General features: G+C 39.8%; 1 protein-coding gene across 1 annotated transcript in view; it reads right to left on the bottom strand.

The window, feature by feature from the left end:
* LOC116036048 (neurexin-2-like) overlaps positions 1-17,219 on the bottom strand; it is a 446,903-nt gene that overhangs the window by 369,480 nt on the left and 60,204 nt on the right. The gene's annotated exons all lie outside the window — the stretch shown is intronic.

The raw sequence follows: 17,219 nt of genomic DNA, 5'->3' as shown, positions 1-17,219 counted from the left end.
TATTTGCATAATTTGTAACTGATTTATTCTTTGAAACTTTAATATTAATTTATACAATGCCTTGATTTTAGTAAAGTTAGTACACAGTCATAGCCATAAATGCAATGGTACTAATAATTGGCATAATTTCTTTCGTGTTTCCTCTTTTTCGGTTTCGGCCAAGAATTTTCATTTCGGTGCATCCCTAATAAATATGGTTCTGAAATCTACCATTCTGTATTGTAAGTGATTTTACTTTTAGCACTTTAGCAAGTTTTGTGTTTTATTAATCTATTTAACAATCAATTTTTCAACGGAGACCTGGCCAAGACAGCAGCATAAAACACAAAGTTGCAGACAGACACACAAAGGAAAGCGGCTGGGGCTTCTGCAGCGCACAGTTTCACACACTCTTCATATTGCAGTTTGTGCCACTGTTTTAGGTGGTGAAAAAGATTTGTAGTGCTTCCACCCCTGGCTGTAACTTGTTTATGGCACTGCCTACATATAACGTGATTTTGTTGCTCATCTGATACTTTGAATCCGAACCATCTCCAAATTACTGAGCCACTGCTTTTTCTTTTACTAACCAATTCATCCTCTGCACGCTCCGCAGACGTTGTTGCTTCCTCCATGTTTGTTGAAGAGTGGCTGAGTGTCTGTTCCTGCCCCTCCCCCCTCTGTGCATGAAAGAGGAGGGGCGGGGCCGCGGGGAGCAGTGCAGAGAGCTCCGCCGGGTCAGCAGCTTGCTTGGAGCAAGGATCACAGCGCAAATTTGAACTATATCGATATATGAGATATGGTCTAATTCCATATCACATTTAAAAATATATTGATATATTTTTAATATCGATATATCGCCCAGCCCTAGTACTGCTCAAACAATCGCCAGAGAAAGGTGAGTACGTGACATACGTATGGATATGGCAGTGTGTATGTGTTTAGGGAGTTGCAATGACCTGGTATGGTTGTGATGTAATAGTGATGGAAATATGGGCACACACACACTACATCTTTACACACACGCACACGCACACACACCCCTATTTTGTGTCTTTGCGTTTTTGAAAAAATAGGAAAAAAAACAGATGCATGCTTCACAGCTGTCTATGAAATGTCTTCCACTCTTTAAGAATATTAATTGTTAAAATTGGCAAAAACATGTTTTGCTATGTAATTTATGTCTTTATATAATGACATTTTAAAAAACTCTTAACAAAACACACTCTCTCTCTGCATCTGCAATCTTGTTTCATGACAAATAATCCCATCTCTGCTGTATCTTAGAACAGAGCTGCAACGATTAGTCAATTGGTTGATCAACAAAAAAATGATCTCCAACTTGGATCGACGGCCGACGATCTACTTGGCGTGTCAGGGCCTTTAGACTGAGCCAGCCCATGAAGCTTTGCTGAGTGCAGGCTTTCTTGTGAGTAAGAAAGCTCTCAAATCCTAAATTATGTATCGTATTCCTCTGGGATTTAATAAATTAAGTAAGAGATGGCTAGAGAGGGTAAAGTGGGAGAAAGGAGTGTGTCTGTGTGTGTGCGTGCGTGTGTGTGTGCGTGTGTGCGCGTGTGTGCGTGGGTGCAGTAGATTAATAGCCTAGTGTGCATCTAGTGTGGGTTAAACTTGATAGATATCCGTTACCTTAAGAATAAAGACAGGTGTTGCAATGTGCATTTGCAACACATTACAGTTACACAAACACCACATTAGTGAGCTGATAAAAATATTTTGTCAAATCCATTAGCTCTCAGAAAGGCAATAATATTCCACCCGACTCACATGTATGTCCATGTAATAATATATTTGATACTTTCAAACCTCAACGTCTCAAGGCTGCAAGTTAAAGTGCTGCAACAGTGCACCGATAAATACAGTTAGGTAATACATATTCACTTTTAGAGTTGTTTCGATACCGGTATCGGAAAAGCCTCCGATACTGCCTAAAATGCTGGTATAAGTGAGTATGCAAGTCTTAGACCGATCCCATACGTAATATAGGCCAGAAATAAACCTACTTTAAAATAGAAAAGTAATTTTTACTTTTTTCCATTATGACTGTCCAACTAGATAATAAAATAAAGTTTGATGGGATTCATTCTCTGTATTTGTTCATGTTTTAAAAAGGGTTTAACCCAATCCAGGCCATACAACAATGATAGCTATCATATCACATCCATACAGGGTTAAGAGTATACAGCTGTTAAGGAATAATTTTATATATTAGATCAGTACTCAGTATCGGTAAGGAAAAAAATGGTATTGGAACATCTCTATTCACTTTTACAGTCAAATTATAATTCTGATGTTTTGATAAGTTGTATATAGTATGTTAGGTATATTAAATAAAAAATATAATTTTGATATTTTCTTGATATATGTGTAGACAACAGCTACTGCTCCCATTTAAGGCAAACTTTTAATTCCCTAGTTCAATCGCTGGCGGTGCATTGTCACTGAGAAATTCATCCGTCAAAAAGTTCCTGTCACTTTCATCCTGCCAGTCAAACAATAGCACATCAGAGAAATCTGTGGCCGATATGCGAATGAGAGAGGCCGTGAAAATGGGAATCTCACCGGTTCCATTGCCTCTAATGAGCTAAGGTGCATAGCCAATCAAGCCTGTCTCCAGTAATGGGGTCCAATGACACCTGTAGGACACGGAGGCATTACAACGAGCCAGTGGCGGTTAAGCTAAAAGGAGTGGACAGCCAGCTCGACACGGATCAATGTCTGTTCCTTTAGCTGGGAAATGACAAATGCTATGGTCATACAGGAGCTATAAATGAAGACCCACTTCACTTGCATCTTTGCTTTGTATGGTATTTGTTAACAGATTGGCATTAGTTGGAAACCTTATATGGAGAAAAATTATCTTACTGAGCGACAAGTGTGAATGGCAAAGAGAGAAACCTATCAAAGTCTAATCTACAGCTAATTTCTTCAGTTTTTTGAGTAACCGCAAGAGTGCAAGGCTTCTCACCTCTTGTATTTTTCAGTTGGCTTCAGAGCATGAGAGGAGGGTGAGCGAGTAGGGAAGGCGAGCTGGTGTGAATGAAGCGCAGAGCGGATATTTAAAAAGTTTGAGTGTAGCCTTATCGCCCGCTCCATCCCACTCCAATTTCACCCCGGGACTGCTCACACCATGAGTTCGAAGCATGCCTGAGCCTGTCTCTGTGTTACTGCAGCGCGGGCAGTGCATTCACATAAACGGCGCCCGCACACGCTCCATGCCAGCAGTGCTGATCTACCTTCCCTCTGCTGCGTAGTAAAGGCTGCCTAAGGAGGCTATGATTCTTTAGGTGAGGTGAGAAAGAGTTCTTGTTCCTGTCTGGCACGCGTAATCACTACTCGCTCTGCGTAGATGTATAGTTGTTTGTCAATCCTGATTCTCCGAGAGAGATCTCAACCTTGGATAGGGTGAAAGCACAGAGACTGACAGAGAATCCACACATTAAGAGGTGCTCCCAAAATCCAACGTTAAGACCTACATGCAGAGGAACACATAAACAGAGTCTTCTTGTGAACAGTGCCTTTAGATTTGCAGTTTTAAATCACTTCGTAATATGCTAGCATTGTAATTCATGTTGACTCATTATGCAAATCAATGATATAATCTGGAGAGAAATAATCTTTGGTATATTATAAAATTATCAGCATGCAATCTGAATTCCATTATTACTTAAGAATGTCATTAAAACAATTTACAGAAAGCATGACCTGACTGCAAATTAACTGAAATGATATGCATATAATATTCATTTCGTAGTACATCCTTACTCTGTAGTACTGCATATTAACACAGTGCCACAAGAAATGATGATACAATAACACTGAGACGAGATGATCACATGAAAGTAATTAGGATAACTCTCTTAAACACAATGGAAAAATCCACTTTGAAATTTCCCAAATTGATAGCTAGGATTACATTATATTACATGTCATTTAGCTGACACTTTTATCCAAAGCGACTTACAATTGCAATATATGTCAGAGGTCGCACGCCTCTGGAGCAACTAGGGGTTAAGTGTCTTGCTCAGGGACACATTGGTTGATGTATCGCAGTGGGAATCGAACCCAGATCTCCCACTCCAAATGCATGTGTCATATCCACTGCGCCATCACCACCCATTAGATGTTAATAATTGAATTTGTTATTAGCCATTTCTCTCTCATATGTCACCTGACATTTTCCAATACTTTAGAGAGGACAAGTAAAGGAGGAATTATTTTCAAATGAAAGTGCACCCCAAAGGATGTGCAGTTTCATTTGAAAATATGAAACGGATTTATAGCTGTACGGAGGATCTACTGAACACAGAGCTTACGCCGTAGCCTAAGTAAGTGGCTTGAGGTTTATACTTGTGCGCTGGTGTCTGCGTCGTTCTACCGTATCTCTTTAAGAGAATAGCAGGGCCGGCGTGTGTGTGTGTGTGTGTGTGTGTGTGTGTGTGTGTGTGTGTGTGTGTGTGTGTGTGTGTGTGGTAGTGTGTGGCGAGTGAGAGAGTGACGGGGATTAGCTTCGGTGCGAGTAGCAACTCTGGAGGCGTAGACGGAGAAACAAAGTGTCTCCCCTGTTCTTTCTGACCACGGTCCATGTAGCAGGAAAAGTTAATCCTCTCCTTGATTTCATGTTGTTTATGGAGAAGGAGAACCAGGAAATGAGTCAGGGGAAATGCAACACTACCAAGCCATACGGACCACACACAGTTGTTGCGGTCTGCGTCGCCACAACGTGTAGTTACATTTTTTGAGAGGTGCACGTCGGGCTACAGCGCAGGGTCCAAATCTACACGTACGTACGTACCTATGGCGTGGATTTAACACAGGACCATAAATTGGGCTTAAGTATTTTGCTTTGCTCAGGGGCACTTTGGCCACAACTTTCTTCCTAAAAAACCTAAGAGCCCTCCAGCTGCTCAGTTTACTTTACAGCAGATGGGTACACCTTGTTGAAATCAACACAAAATCCTGCGTCCCTTCTGATAGCGTCCTTTGAGATAAATACAAAGTTTTGCATTTGAATGCAGCACAGGTGAAACGCATCTTGACTGGACAAAGCTAAGACACAGAATGACTTACTTTACACATTAATAAATGTGTCAACATCAACGCATTTAACACCTTGTGTCACAATTCAGTTGATACTGACTATTTGCACTGACAGAAGCTGTAGCCCAGAATGCTATTATGGTAGTATGGTAAAAGAGATGGAGGGCAGGCAAGGAGGTGAGGGACTAAAGGAGAATAAAAAGGGAGGAGAGAAGCTTGGGGCACAAAGAGGAGGTAACGCGGGAAAAGGAGATGTGGATGATTAATGATATATCCAACTGGATGAAAAATTACAGCCGTTGTCCAGTTTGCACTGCCGAGGAGACCCAGAGGCAGAGAGTATATGCCGCTGATATTGACCGCAAAGCGAGGGTCAGAGCTGACAGTAAAGCAACAGCCCTTAGGGGCCGTCTTCCTCAGCCGTCATCACTATCATCTTCTCTCTCTTACTGCAGAGGAACTCACAGCAGATGACCTTTCAAGTAGGGTTACGATATTGACAAAATGTGATATTGCGATATTGATTATGAATATTGCAATATCGATATTCATTTCAATATTTTTAAACATATGTAAAATTACAAAAGTTATGGGAAGACGCATCAAAATAGATTCATAACATAAAAGTAGTTTTCTTGCAACACAAGGTTCATTTCAACTGACAGTAATATTGGACTGGTAAAACATGAATAAATAATTAACGACCATGTCTACAGAACAGGACGTTTTACTAGTTGGACAGTATAAAATAAATAAATAAAGAGCATGTCTACAGAACATATAAGAAACAATAAAAATATAAAAAAATATTGCATACTTATCGCGACACTTTCGATATATTGTGCAACGTGATATATCACGATAACGATATTGAGTAGATATATCATGCACCCCTACTTTCAAGAATAGCAGTCAGTGTTACCTAACTAACTTCCATCTGTCTTTGATAGATCTGTGCAAATCAGCTTTCAATACAAAACACAGTACAACCACTATTCCTTTGAAATGGAATGATCAAGGAGGATATGAGATGAAGACATCACATTTCAGCATAGTTGCTGTTTGACTTCTTCGTCTTAGCACGTTTGGTTAGAAGCACTGAGAATAAATCATTAGTGAAGAAGGGAAACAACTTCATGGAAGCTTCAGCTTCCTCGAGAATGGCGGTGAGGGAGTTACTCAATCAATTGATCACTGCCTTTGAAGCTGATGGACTCGATTCATTATTTAACAGGATCTTTTAACGAGGTAAAGTGCCTTGACTGGAGGCCACAAAGCTAGGCCATAAAGCTATCTATAGCTTGTCTGCCCTAAAAAAATAATGCATTCTAAAATTAACAACATGCATTTTTTGAGTATATGTATGTATATGAGCATAATGCGGCGCCTTTGGACGTCAGGATCAGAGCTTGTACCTGCAAATGTTTTATTAACCTTTGACCTCTGAGCGTGCCAGTTACACAGCAGAGACATTAGCCAAGGGCAATGCTGATCTTAAATAAACTGTAGGGACAGTATGTCAGGATATGTGTCAACGACACGTGTGAGCATGTTGCATCTTTTCTTCTTTACAACATACATTTACGTTTTACGTTTATGTGTTGCCACAGTGTATGTAATCTTTTCAGAGTGAATGAAAGTATTCACCTGAGTAAGATCTGAAGAGGAGAAACTGTTGAGCTGCACAAAGACTTTCTAACCACAGCCTTGTATACAAGATTGTTTCTTTAGGAGGGGTGAGTGGGCAATAATCAGGTAGTGAATATGTACAGCAATAATCCTACGACCTGAAGTCAATAACAAGTTTGCATGACTCTGTGCGTCCCTTGCTTCCCCAACTGGACTAAACACACATGCACTCTGATGTCCCTGACTAACAATAGCACAATATTCAATAATCCTTTTCTCTGTTGCTCTGCCTGACTTATTTCACTATCTGCTGCTTCCCCTTTCTACTGCAATCTCTCAGTTCCTCATATCTATTCATTTTCTGGTCATATCTAAGACGCATGGGTGGAGGCCATTCCAGAAAATGGATGCCAGACAAAGCAAAGGGAGCATAAGTGAAGAAACAATGTAATTGCCCAACATCAAACAATTTTTGTGTTTGGCTTTAATGGCGCGGGGGCTTCTAAGGAACATAATTACGGCATTTTCACCTTGTTTTCAGCACTTAATTGTAACAGACTGGCACAATACTTGACTGCACACAAAAAGATGTGTGGAGGCTGTGGTTTTCTCTGACACTGTGTACACCAGACATCAGGTCTGTGTTTTTTTTTGAGTTATTGTTGATATGTTCTTTACACTATAACCCAATTACAAATAAGAATGCTATGCTTATTTATTTGACCTAAAAGGCTGGAAATAGGTATCAACTACTTTAAATAAAAGGGCAGTTAAAAAAAGCTTAATTTAATAAAAAAACGTACGTCCTCAACATACTCTCTTGTACACATTGTGGACACCTAAAACAAATACTTTTGGAAGCTGAGTGCTAAGGGATGCCAAATGCTAAGGACTATAAAAGGTTGGTCCTCATCAACAAATACACACATACACCCCAGTGTGGCTTCCTCTGTCAATATAGTGTACAAGGCCCAAGGAGAGATAAGTTTGTAGATACTGATCTTAAGTTTTCATTCCAACCCTTGTCCATCCAGGGGTGACCTTTACCTGAATACACACACGTACACGTACACGTACACACACCCACACACACACACACCCTCACTGTCATCTTTAAATCTCTTGGATCTGTTCTTTACCTACCAATACCCCTTTTAAGAAGCCAATCAATAAGACAATGCTAATGCTAACACTAGAGGATTTGCTCTACACCAAATCCTGTCCTGCTTAATCCACCTCAATAACAATGAGGTAAAGGCACTGTATGTAGGGACTGCCAGGGGACATGTATTAAAGGGCAGCGGTACCTTCTGTCTCAAACGCTGGTTGTATTTTCCAGCTGCTGATAATCTCCCAGTATGTATGCAATTTCTCACAATATGAGACCGCAGTACACAAGAGAAATAAACAGGGTACGACAGATATTTGATATGACTCCTTCCATCACTAACAAATCAAAGGCTCCTGGAGCATGCTGAACAGTATGACTTTGAAAGCAGCAGGATACAGGCTGCAACCAGCATGCAGACTCTCCACCCTAGGAAACCCAATACAGCGACTGTGGAGAAAGACTGTCCTTGACAAGGTCTACACAAACAGAAGAACTTGCTTCATCAACATCAGTTGCACATGAACACAACAGAGCCACTCTTCATTCATTATAAATAGCAACAGCTTAGTAAGATACAGCAACGGGTTCAGCACCTAAAATGTGAGGATTTCCCCCTCTCTCTGTTTTATATTGTTGTAAAATTAAATTATTCCGATTTTTTTTTACTGTTTGTCAATAAAACTAGCAATTTAATGATTGTGTTTTTAAAACATTATGATATTTAATAGATTAAAAAAAATTAATCTTAACTCTTATACTCTAAAATAAAAGGGGGAAAAAATCATCAGTTGCAGCACTAATTGCAACAACTGGCAATCTGCATTGGCAAGTTTCATGTCCAACACTCAACATCTGATTCCAAACATGCATGTCACAAGATCATGCGACCAGCGCTGAAGATCAATGGGTCAGAGCGGAAATCGTCAAGCTCATACTTGCAAATTAATTTACTTTCCTTTCACCCAATGCTTTACCGAACAGGCTGCCTCCACAACAGTGAGTTCATATAACTGAACAGGAGACAGCAAGAAGGTTGAAAGAAAAGATTAGATATAAGGAGAGAAGAGCCTGTCTGCACAATTATAGCTTTAATTAATGCCGGGGAGGACGCCAGAGGCAGGGAGGCTGCTGGCCAATAAATGTAAAGGTTATCTTCCTGCTGGACAAACAGGCGGAAAAAATAATTTCTGTTTTGGACAAAAGTGACTAGCATATGGCTTGCCTGGCCAGTAGGTGTGTGTACATGATCAAACCTCATGTTAAAAACACCTCAGTGAGGCAGCTGGGGAAGTTAAAGCTGATTAATATAACGGACGCTCATTAATATGAAAAAGTTACACTAGTGTGTAACTTTTTGATATTAATGAGCGTCCGTTACATTCAAGCCATTGCCAAATGAGTTTCTACAAAGCTAATTAAGACTATCAGCTCCACACAACTCTCTGTATTTCTCAGTATGATTATGTTCAGAAGATTGTGTCGTCCGGCGACTTTCACGTACGGATACTCAAGTGAAGATAATTACCTCTTCTGAAGAGTCCATCATGTTTTTTTAATCCTCTGTGTCCTCCTTGGTTACTAGCAACTGTGTGGAGGAGGGGTGGGGGCGGTGCGGGATCACGGAAGGCTTGTATCACGTGGACTTGCCAACAGTTTTATTATTACTTAGAATTTCTCATGGGGGCTACAGAAACTACACACTATAGCTTTAAGATGATGAGTTGCTTTGGGTGTTGGGAGTTAAATGGGTGACCTTTCCAAATACCCAATCCTCAAAATGTTCTCTCTCTTTAGCGCAGAGCGTTGACAAATCTTTGAGGTAATACATATTTAAAAACGCAGTAATAATCACCATTTTTAGAATTTAGTATTTCAGAATGAACACGCTCACTTTGACATTCTGCTCCTTCAATTGGACCCATCAGAACAAGCAAAACTTGAAAAGGAAACCCATTAGCTCTGTGGTAAATATCTGAAAATATTTAATGTATATCATTTAATGTACTGTATATAAGTTACTTTTAGTTGCACACAGCTCTCCCCCTCTCTCTTTAGTCTTCTATTTGACCCCATTGTCGAACTACTTATGACATCTTTGTGCAAAATATTCTAATCTATTGCTAGAATTTCAGGCAGTTCATATTGTAAGAACACAGACACCTGTCCCATTCTTTTTCAATTATATCTGTGATTTAATTACATTTTTGTATGTGTGATAATTAACAGGAATAACATTCAGAATTTTGTGTCCTAAATTCAGATACTATTTGATCATATATCACTGTTGATTTTTGTTAGATGTTGTTATTTGTGAGGCTCATAATAATCCGCGTCAAGGGTGTTGATTTAACTGGTCATTTTTGGATTCAACAAAACATCATCCCTACTAGAGGTCGACCGATTTTTGGCATTTTTTACATAATCGGCATCGGCCAATATCCGAGTATATCAAGCCAATTAATAGGCAGGCACATCTGCGGGCAGCCTAGTGTTGTTGTTGTGGAACACATGTTCGACGCACGCTGCCCCTAGAGTCAATTACCAGCACAGTGAGCAGACCTCATCCAGTGCCCTTGGAGGAGCTAAGTTCCTTGGAGAAAATGGTAAGGATTAAATTTGTATAAGTCGTATATATTTAATTAGTAGGGGTGGTACGGTTCACAAAATCCACGGTTCGGTTCGTATCACGGTTTTAGGGTCACGGTTTTCGGTTCTTGTTATTTTTTCTTTTAATTCTGCAGCACTCCACACTCCACCTGAGGAGCGGTCGGCTCGACGCCTCTCAAAATCTGACGAAAATCTTTTAAACTGACCTTTGTCGATCAAAAAAGCAGACAGATTCAGCAACTGTATGTATTAAAATGTTTTCAGGAACACTTTTCGGTGAACTATTTTCGTAAAATACGAGATCGTATTCAGAACGAGACGCCATTAGAGTCGGTTTTGAAATACGGGAACAACAAGAACCACGTGACGCGTTCGCCAATGAGCTGCCATGTGTTGCGTTCGTCACGCTCATCCCCCTCGTCGTTTCCAGTAAGTGTTTTAACATAGGTGTCGAAAGTGGGCACTACGGCAGTAAGTGGTTAGTGCACATTAACAGTGTACTGACGAACCGTGCGACACACACACACTCCGAACCGAGACAAGCGAACCGAGCGGTTCGGATGTTTTTTCATGAACCGTACCACCCCTATTAATTAGTTAACTATGACATGTTACTGCCAACTTCGAGTAAAAACATGAATAGGCGACATTATTTTACAGCGCACCCTGACCAGCTGCCTCCAGCCCCTCCCCTCGTGAAGTCTTGCACCGCGTTCATGACAGTGTCAACAACGTTGCACTTTGGGCTCAGATGCTATCGTTAGTAGTAGCATGTTGCTGGTGGTATTGCCGTGGGATTAACTGTACTAATAAAACCGTAGAAACACCAGACCGGTGTGAAAGCTCCCCGAACATCATTTATCAGAGTTCGGTTGTTACCCCTATCTGTCTCCTCCACCCCATATCTTTAAAAAGGAGCTAACCGGAGCTGACTGGAGCTAACCACTAACCGGAGCTAATCGTTGCTAACAGAGCCTTCAGTTCTCCGTGCCTGTATCCATTAACTGCATTTATGGACTCGAGCATGAATAAAACCCTTAATTTCATTAATTGGCTGGACGAGTTGTTTGAATGACAGAAATCTGCTCAGATGAGATCTTAATGAGTGCAACAGGACATGTAGTAACAGTAGGCTATGTTTAGGATCCCCAAAACACGAATAAAACACTGCAACAAATGAACAATGATCTAACAAACAAAGTGAACAATTTACTTTAGATAGCCCTAGTCTTATGTGATTCAACAGGAGTTAGGAGGAAACAGTGTTGAGATTAATAATAACAACATGTCACTTTCTGTATGGATCATACTATTGTTAAAATTATTAATTTATTAATGAAAGTTTGCAGATTTGTGTTCTCAGAAGTTTGATAAATGCTGCTAAGTGCACTAAACTTTTTTCATTGAAAAGTTTTTGACAAAGTTTATTTTCTTCTTACCTGTTTCATTTATTTAATGTATTTTTTTATACATTATTTATACAATATCTGTTTTTACATTATACATTTTTAATTTAAGTATACAAGTGCAGATTGGTGAAGTGTTCAATAAATGGTTTTGTTGAGAAATTTTGTGTATCTTAAGTAATTATTAGTGTTACATTTTATCTTTCAAATAGAGGTTAAAAAACAAGCATATATTGGCCAAACTAAATCGGCAGCATTTATCGGCTATCGGCTGACCCTGATTTCTAAGGATCGGCATCGGCCAGAGAAAAACCCATATCGGTCGACATCTAATCCCTACAGGCTTCAAACTGCGTTTAATTAAAACCTCTCAGGCACATTGTCAAAACCAAAAGATAAGTGATACAGTGCAAGGCTGGTGTGTTGGTTAACACAATGAAAGATCCAGGAATTGACCGTGCTGTGGGTTTATGCAAAAATCTAGTAGGCTGCCATAGTGGGAGGCAGCAGTGGGAGCTTGCCAAGACCTCAAAAGGAGCTCAAGCCACTAGACATATACTCAAAACTGAGTGCCCAAGCAAGATGGGGATCAAAACCATGGCTCAGGCCATTGTGCTGATAAATCAACAGTAAACTGCTACTACATGTTCTCTCCTCTGATCAGAAGACTAGACACTTCAGTTCTATACAGCACACTATTAACAGCCTGGAGGAAATCAACAAGACACTCAGCACAGCGACAGATCTCACTGATACCCTCTCAGGAGAGCAGTATGTTAAATTCTCTATGATGTCACTCCACTAAAGCCAGTTCTCCACTTCTTCAAAAAATCGGTTGTGGTAGTGCAGGAAGATGACTTGGATCTCAAATTATTTAGTCAATCTTTAGGCAGTTAGTGCTAAAATGCTCCTCCTTTTTTAATAATTGTTTTCAGTTCAATATGGGAATTTATATGGCATTTTAAAACACATAACATACCTTTCTCTCAGTCACATTTACTTTGCACTTCTTTCAAGCCTCTCAACCTATCCACCTTTACAAGTCCACACAGGCAAACCACAATGTAATCACACTACACTTGAATGTAATTTTATATATATATATTTTTATAATTTTTTTCCCCTAGGGCAGACTAGAAACTTTCGGTTGCCTGCTTCCGGCCAGAAGCGGGCGCCAGCACCAGGTCTGATATGGTGAGCATGAGATAACCACTCATGCCAACAAATTCTCTATGTAACATGCTTGACAAGATACGAAAAAAAGAGGGGAAGACAGACAGAAAGTGTTAAAGGCCAACACGCACAATCCATATTGACGCAGCACTCAAACTCCCCCCCCACCAATTTAATACATGTGCTTATGCTGCAAACAGCCTTAAAAGCTCCATCTTAAATCTTTACAGGTGTCCTCATAAATTTCACCACAAATACATTTCTCTGGGTATGCTTGCTGGCGGCTCGGACACAGCTTTTATTAAGAGGTGCCCAAACCCATTAACATGAAGGAAGGAAGTGAGAAAGAAACTCTTTGTTTCCTTCATTAGGAAGGAAAGTTTATTGGATTCAACATTACAGCTTCACTACTTCTCTTCTTACCTTTCACAATAAAAGCCCTAGACACACTTACACTGCATCACTGCTTACCAGTGTGGCAACTCAACAAAATAGCTTGCATCTCAAAAAAATAACTTACAGCAGCTATCGCCAGGTAAATGGCGGACAGTGGAACAACCAGAGTAACTGTGGAAACTCTAGCCGGTAAAAGAAAAAGAGCAGAGGAGCCAAAGATGGCGAAGAGGGAGAGTGATAAAAAAATAAAAATAAAAAAAACATTCTTTCTCTAAGCTAGATCAGTAAGTAACCAAACCTGCCTACTTATTCAAACTACTGTGTGTTAAAAGTTGAAAAATTGTCTGTTTCCACTTTGAAGAGAGTACTTAGATCATTCCTGTCTAGAAACAAATTTTAAATATGCACAATAGTTATAGTTGTATAGTTAAATACAACCCTGGTTGTCTATAGGAAGCCCTAGGCCAGATGAATCCTAACGCAACATTTCAAATTAGATTACAAGAAGTGTTACTCTCTTATTTTTTTTCTTCTATTTCCTATTTCTAGTTATTCTTTGTGTATTTTTAATCCTATTTATATTTAATGTGTATTTTTGTTATTTGTTGTGCTGCATTGAGCTGCTGTGACAAGTGAATTTCCCCATTGTAGGATCAATAAAGTCTCTTATCTTAGATCCCACTAACGTGTTGTTGTTATCCTGATTTTCAGTAGACAATGTTCAAAGTATTACATGTGCTCAAGAACTTGTCAAGCCTTCAAAACTGAATTTACATAGCACACTGACATGCAGTGCAAGCTTTTAGTCGCTCAAATCCTCAAATATATCTGTATCAGCTTCAAAAACCCATGTGGGTCGAACTTTAATGAACCCATACAAATCTATATGATTGGGCGCATTGAGGGAACATTTTGTAAATAAGTCAATCATTACATGGTTGGTCTCCACAGCTTGTAGTACACTAAGTAGATGCGACCTCGAGTCACCTTTGTTTGCCCCCTGCCAGCAATTTGCAAGTATGAGAGGGAGAGTCCAGCCAAGCGTGTCACAGAGTCAGGGCGAATGCCATCCACCCGCACATAAATAAACTCATTAATAAAGTGGCTTCCATATTGTCTACCATTGCATCAAAATGCAAAGTGCTGATTCGGATGTACCCTTGAGGGCACGCTCCATATTCCACTTAATTATTGCCTTAAAGTTTAGTGCCCTCTCTTACCCCATTCCTCCCCCTTGCTCCGTCTTTCCCTCCCCACCCTCTACATAGCACGTTCATCCTGACCCATTTCTTTTTCTGTTTCCCCATGGCCTCTTATTTATTTATTAAAACAATTGCCAAGAGACAAAGAGATATTCTAATGCGTTGACTAGGAACTTCTTTACTGTCAACACTACAATGAAAGAGAGGTGACAGGTGTCCCTGCGCTGCAATACAAATTACTGCATAATCCTGTAATCCCTCACCAAAAGATGACAAGGTTAGGCAATAGAGAGGCCTTATAGTTCACAACCCTTTTCATTCCAAATAAAACCAAGTAGCAATTAGCTGACAGACATCTGTGTCCTATAATGATGTTGCATCGTCACCATTATGAATTCTAAATTTCTCTCATTCTCATCACTCTGGCCTTCCGGTTTATTGTCATACTCACTGATTACATTTTTAGTGTACAATTACGTCCCAATGCAGTTTATCAAGTTCATTAAGCACATTACTTTCTCTAACCAGAAGCAAAGAAAGAGACATCATGGTTTTTATATACATTATTAACCATTGGGGGTAAGGAGGGATGTAGAGGCAGCAATGAATAGAAAGTGAGACATGGCTTAAGAAGATGTCTGGTTCCGGTGAAAGAAGTGTTTTATGATTGAGAGGAAGGGGAGCAGAAAGAAAAGTGGAGGCCACGGTTGAAAGGGTTTGTCTGATGCATAGACTTCCTGTACTTCAATACTATTTCAGCTTCACCTAACACAATCTCCCCACCCCTCTCATTCCCTTTGCTTTGTCAGCTAGTAGTAAGGCTAGTAGCAAGGCAAAGCGTACACAATGTTAAAAAAAACTCTTTGTCATGCCTTCCAAAGCAATTTGGTAAAGACAGGGTCACTTGGAGTTGTGAGGGATCCTAATGCAATACCACATCACAAAAACAGCAAAAAAGTCACCTAACCACTGGCACAAGTGGGTGCAAGCTGCTCTTCCTTTTCAATCTCAATGTCAGCACAAAGATAAGAAAGAGAAAGGAGAAGAAGGATGCTGTTTTTCAGAATGTGCCCTCTGATGTGTTAACACTTACCAAGCAAGCACAAACGAGACAGCATCAATCAAACACAAACTAAAAACAATTACTTTACAGCTTAGCATCATCCCAAGCAATGGCTTTACTAAGTAGATCGTCAAGCATTGCTTTTAAAAGGGGATTCTTCATGTTACCTTTCAAATAAATCAGCTGGGAAGCTTTAAACAGTTGTAATCAACTGAACAATCATTGTGAATGTGGCAGGTTGAACAACATTTTTTATGAGAATAAAATCCAATTAGTAGAAAAACAAAGAAGCACAGCACTATGACAAAGATAGCCATCAGTGGCAAAAAAACAGAAATGGTCAGATTTACATATAATAAGAGTCAGTGTCAGTGGGGGTCAATGTTAACAATTGGCCACTGTCAGCCCAGCAATTGGCGACTGCCGATTTATTTGCCAAGGGGTGTGGGTGTGTGTGTGTGTGTGTGTGTGTGTGTGTGTGTGTGTGTGTGTGGTGTGTGGTGGTGGGTGGGGCGGGTGCGCCCCTTAACTGGGAAATGCGACTGAGCAGCGTGTTCATTTTCGTTACACAAGTCAAATAAATAAAATAAACTCAAACTGTCAAGAAACGATATATTCTTACTCCTATTTTCCTTACAACCATAATATTACACCCTCTGAATTCAAGTTTCTATCTTTCACCGAACTAAGCCTTGTTAACTCCTAACTGCTAACCCTGTTAACTGTTCCAACAATCACCACATCTGGTTTGGTCAAACTAAATTCTTAATTTACAGAGGTAAGATGTGAAAATATGGTGGCTCTGAAAGCTATATTACCCCGCTGTCTCCCTGTTACCTGCTGAACTGCTATCCGTGGAGCAGCAACTCGTTCTTCTGAGGCTTAGGATGCAACTTCATTGAATGGAAGTGCTCCGCTGCTTGACTGAGCACTCAGTGAATCTCTAAATGTTTATATTTAAGTTGTTTTGGCAATATTTCTTATAGGTCACACAATATTAGGCTATTAAATATGCTAGTAATTAATTAATTAATTTGGCATATTTCCCAATGGACATTTTGGCCATTGCTAATTTTATCTGCTGGAAAACTACAGGTGATACCTGCCAAAAGCATATGGCAGGCTAACATAAACCCTGATTACTGAAAATGATGTATGATTATATAGGCTACATCAATTGAAATCCAGATTCCAGCAAATGGATATTCAGTTCATGTAAATTCTGGCTGATTGCCTGACTGTTTCTAATCAGCCTTGTGTAACAGAACTACCAGAAGATGACTTATTAGTATTCATATAAGCTTCCAGCAAGCCCAAACCATATGTTGTTTGAAACTTGGATCTGTGATTAGAATGTGATTTAACGGTTTGGTTCACTAAAGCATTGGTAGAAAAGCTAAAAATATCTAACACACACACACACACAGAAAACCGACACATCTAATGCCAAGCATCCACCCACTTGCCCACCCATATACATGCAGAACATGCCATTTATGTCACACACAAACACTTCTCAGCATGACTTTGTTTGTGCCAAACACACTACTGTGCTGTATGTGTGTTAAAACAGATAATACAGGACAGGAACA

Source organism: Sander lucioperca, chromosome 17 (genome assembly GCF_008315115.2).
Source record: "Sander lucioperca isolate FBNREF2018 chromosome 17, SLUC_FBN_1.2, whole genome shotgun sequence".
NCBI lineage: Eukaryota > Metazoa > Chordata > Actinopteri > Perciformes > Percidae > Sander > Sander lucioperca.
This window is presented reverse-complemented; position numbering and strand designations above follow the sequence as displayed.